Below are 8,322 nucleotides of genomic sequence, written 5' to 3'. Positions count from 1 at the left end.
CCTGGGTGTAAAGTTGCTAATCCTCTTTCCAAAGGAATTCTTTGTTCTTAAAAGCACTGGAATTTAATTTGCTGCAGACCATGCTCAGATTTATTTGTAATGCTTGTCTACAAGTTAATCAGCCAAACAAGCGCTGTCTGCTACTGTTTGGCATTTAATTTAGCATTTCTTCCCTCTCTCTCTTTTTCAGGATAGTAAGCAGCTTATAGGAAGTGGTAGGTGACAAACTTGGTCTATTTAGGATTAGTATATTTTATCTAGACTTGATTGAAATTGTGCTTACTGAAATTGATAAGTCAAAGGGGCAGCTGCGGAGTCTGCCCAGATTGTGATTATTTTTCTTCTTAACACAGTTGTATGTTTTTAAAATGCTGCATAAGTTTTCCGGTTAATGTCTGGGAGGAAGCATCTTCCAGAAAAAGTAATACTTCGTCCTCATAATTTTTGTGTTATGCACATAGACAACTCTGTAACCTAATTTTGTGGGATTTTTGTTTCCTAAGACAAAGTATGCTTTTTCCTAATTCGTTGTAGAGTATTTTAAATACCAGTTATCCCTACTTGAATTATCTATTAGAATTCTTGCATTAAAAAAAAAAAATCTTAACTAAAAATCTGCTTGTTTTTCTGTGGTGGAACAATACTGTCTTGCTGCAGGGTGTGTGGAAATTGTTAAGCATAATGTTGAAGCATTGGTATTTTTGTTGTCAGAGGGTTTTTTGGAGCTCAAAGTCTTATAATAGCAAAGAATAGAAATATGAGTATCTGACAGAAAACGACACTGAGGAGTTTTCTTTTATAGTGATTAAACCATATAGGAGGTAAAAGGATGAAATCTGAGAATTAGAAGTAAAATTAAAGCTAAATGAGTAAAACTGGTACTTGGTGTGATTTAGCAGCTGTTTGTTACTGACATTTAATTTCTCAAAACTTATATTGGTGGCTACAGTTCAGCAGTCATGAATAGGATAGTAAGCAAATTATCAAATTGTTGGAGCTTTGAAACTTTTGTCATTTTCTTAAAGGTGCCAAATTATCTCTGTAAATATTCAGTATTTGGTGATTGTTCATAAATTATTAGTAACCACAAACAGACACTTAGGAATAAATCTGAACACCTGATATCTGGAGACTGGAAATTTTCCTGGCTTTTTATGCTATTTAGAGTAGATTTTCTTGCTCTTACTTAACTTCCATGCAGTATAAATTAGAGTTTTGTAATGCTGTTGAGAAAAAGAGGCTTTAAATTCCAGAATTTTTAGGAGTATAGACTTGTAGCTAGGAATTGTATGTATGTATTTTTATCAGTGGATAAAGTGACACAAAATCAGTTACTATATGGTGTGTTATATTTTAAGTATGCTTTTATTATGTAACAATATGTGAAGTATTTTCAAAGACATTTTTTCCACAAGAAGGGACAGGGGGTGGATCTTAAAATTAGTATTTTACTGAAGAAGAAAATAGCTTTTATTGTTTTAAACCATAAACAAGTTACTGTTTGCTTTTTTTGTTTGTTGGGAAGTTGAAACCTTAATGAATATAATGTGGAAGATGGAGCACGAGGTGTATGTGTATCCTTTTCTCTAGTTCAGTGTTTTTTCTGACTAAATTACTTCGCTTGTTGCTCCTCTCTGGTTGTTTTTCTATTTTCCTTTCTTGTGAAATAATATTCAGTAAAAGTGATCAATTGGTGCCACTTTTGCTTTTCAGATGCTGTTGCGTGTTAGACATAGATTACCTTTCAGCACATACTGCTATCATGTATTGCTGATTATGGTGGTTAGTTTATTTTAGTGATATAATTTGTTTTAAAAGTATCTATGGAATTAATAAAGAGTCTCTGAAAGGGTAGTAATGAAGCTGGAAAAAATTTTCTTGGGAGCTAGGGAAATGGGGACTGTGGAGGGTGTGGTCATTTAAATAGGATGTTACTCTTTGGAGACAGCTGCCTCTGCTTGCTCTTGTTATTTTTAGAAATGAGAGACACACTAGATGTGTATGTGAAACTTGTTGGCAACTGCTGCTTTGAAAAACTTGCAATTCAAAGCCCAGGCATAAGGCAACAACTATTAAATCTCAGTCTTTGGTAAACTACAACTGATAATAGTGGGAAAGGAAAAAGGGTAAGATTTGAACAAGATTATAAAAATTAGATCAGAGTTGTGTGTGTACATTATCTGGTCACAGTTGTGTTGTGCATGCATATGTGTATAATATATGTTTTAAAATATATATAAATATATTTAAGCTCGTCATAGCAAGAAAGCTGAAAGCTCTGGGGCTCAGCTGCTTGGTGGAAGGACAGCAAGACTAAGTAGAGAACAGTGATAGTATAAAAGGCAGTGAAAGGTGAACAGAAAAGAGATGAGGCAAAGAATGCACCTGACGGATACCAGAACAAGTAATCTGAACCATGTGGTGGTTTGGTGGTGTGAGTCTCTTATGAAGCGATGCTAAGTGGAAGAGAAGCTGTCATTGAGAAGACTGTGGGGGGAAATGCAGTTAATGTTGCTCGACTGCCTTGTTAAGCTTTTGAAAGTCTGTTCTCATTTGTTCTGTAGCAGGTAGCTAGAGAAGAAAGCCTCTTGCAGAGACGATACCTCCAAATGAGCTAGCCTTTGCTGCTCTGTAAAGTAAAGGTCTGTTTTACTCTGGTTGGACCTGGAGGTTCCTGAGCCCTTGAAGTTACCCTGGTAGATGGTTGTGCTGGTAGATGCTCTTTTGCTTTCCACTAGGAACAAGTTCTACCATTGAGTGCTGTAGTACATCAAAGCATGATTTAGTCTTCAGGTCTTAATTGTACCTCAACTGGTAAGTTAGCTTTTGTCTTGAGTCCTTCAAAGGTGATCATATCAAAACAAAGTTGTCACGTCTCTTCTTGCCCCTTACCATAAGGTCACATACTACCTTGCTTTCCCTCAGAGTGGCACAGCATGACTGCTATGTTACCAAATCTAGCTCTAGTTATTTAGGAATTTTTTACCTTATTTGAAAAGGCAGTTTAATTGCCTTTTTTCCTTCAATTTTGTTTTTCACAGAAAAGAAAAAAGAAAATTAAGTCAATACATTTGTACTTTAACTAAACTGCATTAAAATTAATGTAGGCTAAAAGAAAGAGGTATGAATTTTCAATAAATAGGATTAGAGAAAAAGTACCTTCTAGAAATTTTTTTTTAACCTGTCTTCTCAAATGTTGTCTTATTTTGAAAATATGTAATAAAATTTTCTCCTTGAGAGAGCTCTTGTGTAATTCTTCATATGTGTTGCTCCAGAGCTCCAGGTGGTAGATCAGAGTGTCTGGAAGAGTTGCTGAGCCTACTGTTCTTTTAAATCTGGTATATAAATGGGAAGAGAATTTTTTTGCAGCCTAGTCCCCCAGATCCCTCCAATCCACAGCTTCTTACCTGTTGGCAGAACTGGACAATTGGAATTAGCTTATGTCTACTCAGTTGTTGGCTGCCACTTTATTAACTTGATCAAGCTGATGGTTGAGAGCTGGACTGGATGTGAAGGTCAGCCAGGAGAGTGGGATTGAAAAAGAGAATGGTACATCACCTTAGAAGAATCTCCTTCCTTCCTGCTTCACCTGTTTTTCTGTTACTTTGTTTGCATGCTGCATGGAGGTTTAAAGTTTTCACTAACTAAAGTAGTTAGAATATAGTTGTTGTCTGTCATTTGGGAGCAACTTTAATTATTTGGTCATCTCTGAATTTTGCACTGAGATCTCATACTTGCAGCTCTTTTACCTGCATGATGGTTGAATATTTCTAGATTTGCACTTTTCCCTGTGTTTATTGTTCATGCTGAGTGCAATTATCAAAATACTATCTGAATCTGTACATAATTAAGCCCACGTCCACGCTTTGCTCTTTCTGGTAGAGTTATGACTTATATATCATTAAGTGCTGTAACAGTCCTGCAGAAGAGGTTCAAGCAAGCCCTTTTGTAAATCTGTTTAGCAAAAGTCTAAACCATGTTTTCATGAAATAGAAATGAACACTTTACATATATGGCTAAAGTATGCAAGGTTTTAAACTGGTGGTAAATCCTTTTCTGCACTGTATTGATAAAATCATTACACCTTAAATTATATTTCATTGGACAGCAAAATACTGCTGTATTTAAAAAAAAAAAAAAAAAACAAACAAAAAACCAAAAACCAAAAGAAGCACCATATTAAAAAAGTGTATCAAGTCAACTGGCATTTTTACTTAAGAGGTTATGGGCTCCTCTGATTAGAACTAGGAGTTGGTAGAGATGTTCAACTGTTTTTTGTTGTTTGACAGATGCTTCTTGAAGTATTTCTAGATCAAATCACATCAACTATTAAATTGAAATTGAAAGAGTAAAAGCTCTTCTTTCTGCTCTGTTTGTAGTTTTACTGGAAATGAAGGTTAAGAGAGGTTTACTCTTTTTGGGATATAGAGAAAGATTTCAGAACTGTATGGCAAATTTTTTTAGTAGAAGACTAACCTGTACAGGCTTGCTACCACAAGAGGAACCTCCTTTGAAAATAGCAATGCGTAGTGCATGGCTTCAGAATTCTTTTAACCAGATTTTAATTAGTGTGATACTGTCCTCATCCTCTGCTCTCATGCTAAATATAAAAATTATATTAATAGCTAAATATATCATATTATATCTCTCATATCTCAAGATATTTATGCAAAGAATTGAGGGACAAATGGTTGTGAAATATTTTCATTTAATGTGTTTCAGTGTGAATAAATGCAAGAAAAGGCATTTGCTGCGGAAATTCAAGACCTGACAAAAGAACTGTTTTGGGTGAATTTAGTGTACAGGAATATATCTATCAACAGATGTCAAGTTAATTCAGGAAGTAAATAGATTTAAGCAAAGAATTGTGACATCCACTGTCAGCAGACCTCAAGATACCAGTTGCCATTGGATTTAATCTACCATAAAAGCAATGAGAATATTTCTACTTGATATGGAGAGATTACAACCTTCTTTCCTCCAGATTGCTTTTTTTAAGAGTCTACATCATAATATTCAGTCTTGCTGATTTTATGCTGGAGATAAACTATTGGGAGAAGATGTTTTCTTGATTCCTGACAGCAGGATTTAGGGTTTGTTGGTTTTTGTTTTGGTTTTTTTTAATGTGCAATTTAATGATAGTTATATTTAGTGTCTGAATTTACCCACAAAGACTTATTTTTGGTCCTATTAAGAGTGGAGGTGATTAGAAGAAAATTTAAATGTTTGTGAATGTTGAATGAAAATTGTATTAGATATCGGTGATCTGAGATTGAGGAGTAGTGTGTAGGAGGTGTAATAGCCTTTACTAGAGTGACTGTATACAGCTGAGAGGGAGAGGAAAGTATGAAGAGCTTTTAGGCACTCAAGCCCTGTAATTACAAGAAAAGATTATTTTTTTTTCTTACTATTGAGTCCTATTAGTCTAATAAAAGCATTACTTCTCCTTATGAAAGGGGACTGATACAGCTATTAGTGAAGTTGCGTTTTGTGTCCATGCATGTGTGTGCATGTGAGTTAATAAAAAAATGGGTGCTTTCTAGTTCAGTACACGTTATTTAGAAGTTCTTAAATACTGCTTTCTTAAGCGAAAGCAAATGAATATGTTTCAAATAAGTAAATTTGGTAAAGGAGATGACTACTGAACAAATTCCTTCCAGAAAGGGAGAGGGCAATGTGTTTGGAATGTGTGATCATGGTTAAGAGCTGTGCATCCTTTCTTAGCCTCAGGGATTTTCTGTTAGAAGGCAGTTAGTGCTGAGTTTTCTGATGCTTTTTTCATTCATCATACAACATAAAACCACATTCCAATGCAAAGAGCGTGTTTTTGCTCTGTTTTGATTCTGGAACATCCTGAAGGATTTTGTTTTGAGCAGGGTTTTTGCATATTTTTGATATCACATTTTCTTCCAGCCTTATTATTGTTTTGAAGTTCTCTTATTGTCTAATGATTTTTTTTTTAATAATAATACTTTACTGCATAATTTATCTTGGAAATCTTACTGGTAAATGTAGGCTATTCCAATAGTACTTAAACATATATCAGTCTCAGTTGTCATGAGTAATGCTAAAGTTGTAAAGCTCTTTCCTATTTTTATTTTGGTATTTTTGGAAAATAATCAAGTTTCCTTACGTTTTTCTCAATATCTGCCCAACATAAAGCACCATATATTCCTGTTTAAAATGAAATAAATAAAATAATGAGTATTTACTCAACAGATACTATTAGTTTTGGTAAAGTCAGTGAACTAGTAACTGACAGAAGGTTTGAGGCAAATACATACTTCAAGAAAAAAACACAACCCAACAGTAAAAACTTTCGCAGTGGTGACTATAAGCTTTATATTTTCTTATTATTAACTACTGCTGCTTTTTATGTAAAAGTTAACCTAGTTAACTAGTAGAAGTAGACTAGTTGCCTCCTTGGGTGATTGTAGAAAGACAGGCAGAAAGGAGAGCATGAGCTTGAATTGTAATCACTCCCAACAGGAGAGTTAGGGAGGATAAATAAGTTGATGTGTGTCCATTTATGTCTTTGATTAACTATCAGATGGAGCAAATAAAATATCAAAGGCGCTGTAATTGAGTAGGTTTGGAAGGCACAACTTGCATTAGGGCAGCTCACAATTTTCAAAACTCTGCTGCTGCATCAGAGTACTTGCCTTCATTATCAGGCATGAAAAACAGTCATCTTGAAGGTACACATCTAATTGTATTCAAGTTTTCATACAGTTAATCTTGCCCAAAGAGTTGTGCAAGTGTCCAGATGTTTCACATCAGCTTCTCCTTAAAGAAATAGGTATTATAGAAGTTGAGGTGTGTTTAGTCATGTTTATTTCTGGGCAAAATTACTTACAAAGAACAAAAGCAATCATTGTTCTGAGCAGTTGTCAAGATTTTCTTCTGTTCAGAAAGAATAAAGTGAATTATAGAATAGTTTGGGTTGGAAGAGACCTTTAAAGGTCATCTAGTCCAACCTCCCTGCATTGAGTACGGGCACCTTCAACTAGATCAGGTTGCTCAGAGCCCCGTCCAGCCTGACCTTGAGTGTTTTCCAGGGATGTGGCTTCTACCACCTCTCTGGGCAACCTGTGATAACCTCATTCAGGTGAATGAGGATATGTTTCCTTGCCATCACCAAATAAACAGTTTTTTAAATTCACAAGAGCTAAACTTGGTTCAAGGTGGAAAATGAACTTGTAGAAAAAAGTGTTACTTCTATTGCCTGCCATATACAGATGTAGCTCTAGTGTTACCCTGACTCAAAGAAAGCTGAGCTAGAGAGAAGTAATGTGTTTTATTAGACAGCTGATGTGATTGCAACAGGAAAGATGCTATTTGATGCACAGATTATTTTTAGATTCCTCAGTCTTTAAAGCTGCATCTTTTATAAACTTCTGGTCTATTGAGTAAAAGTTTGTATGTTCAGAGCCAGTAATCAAAATAATCTTCTATATTTTTTGTATATCCCATTATGGTATTTCACTTACATTATACTATAAAGATTATAAAGTAACAAATACAGCAAAGTAGTGTACTTGTTTCATACATATGAACACAGATTTAAGATTATTCTTAAAAATGTATAAATGTTTTAATCTTTTTTTTTTTAAACTAATACATTGCTATTTGAGGATGAAGAAGAATTTAATAAGAGGCAAAAATGTAACAGAAGTCTGAGATAATTTTAACCCTCTCATCTCTCAGCTAGACTTAGGTGGCTCCGTAAGGTACAAAAACTTTATATCTGCATATTATTTGAACTTTCTGATTAAGCAGTACTCCTGCTGCTTAGTAGAAGTGAGGACTTATGCTAAGTGTTTTAACACAGGGGAAGATTTAAGCATGCAAAAATATCCTAGGCTTCACTGAAGCTGCATAAAATTTGTGAGATTTTCATAGACATTTTTGTGGAATCAGGGAAAAATCTGTCTTCAAATTAAGAACTTCCTATCAGATGTTCTATTTTCACTGATGCTTATGCTAGAGAGAGCTGTTAGAAATGACATACATCAGTTCTTATAGCTGTCTGTTCAAGGCTGTCTGTTTGGAGAAGTAACACAATTTCTTGGAAGACATTGCTTTGGCATCTAAATCTCAGTAACTGGTTCTGGTACTGGTAACATAAGTCTGTTATGGCTGTTGATGTAACTCATCATGAAGCGTTCTTCTTCCTTTAGCAGCATTAGCTGTCTCTTACTATTACTGGCTTTTTCAGCTGCAGAGAGAGAAATGAATGGATCTACCTATCCAAAAAATACCATCACAAATTGCAGCATGGATGGTGTTTATAAAATTTCACCGTTTCTTTCCGATATGTTT

General features: G+C 34.8%; 1 protein-coding gene across 1 annotated transcript in view; it reads left to right on the top strand.

Annotated features, from left to right (window-relative positions):
* The window catches only part of LRPPRC (leucine rich pentatricopeptide repeat containing), a 77,774-nt gene that overhangs the window by 38,924 nt on the left and 30,528 nt on the right, over window positions 1–8,322 (top strand). The gene's annotated exons all lie outside the window — the stretch shown is intronic.

This window comes from Antrostomus carolinensis, unplaced genomic scaffold, assembly GCF_000700745.2.
Source record: "Antrostomus carolinensis isolate BGI_N321 unplaced genomic scaffold, ASM70074v2 scaffold9730, whole genome shotgun sequence".
NCBI lineage: Eukaryota > Metazoa > Chordata > Aves > Caprimulgiformes > Caprimulgidae > Antrostomus > Antrostomus carolinensis.
Note: the sequence above shows the minus strand (reverse complement) of the source record. Positions and strands in the feature narration are given on the sequence as shown.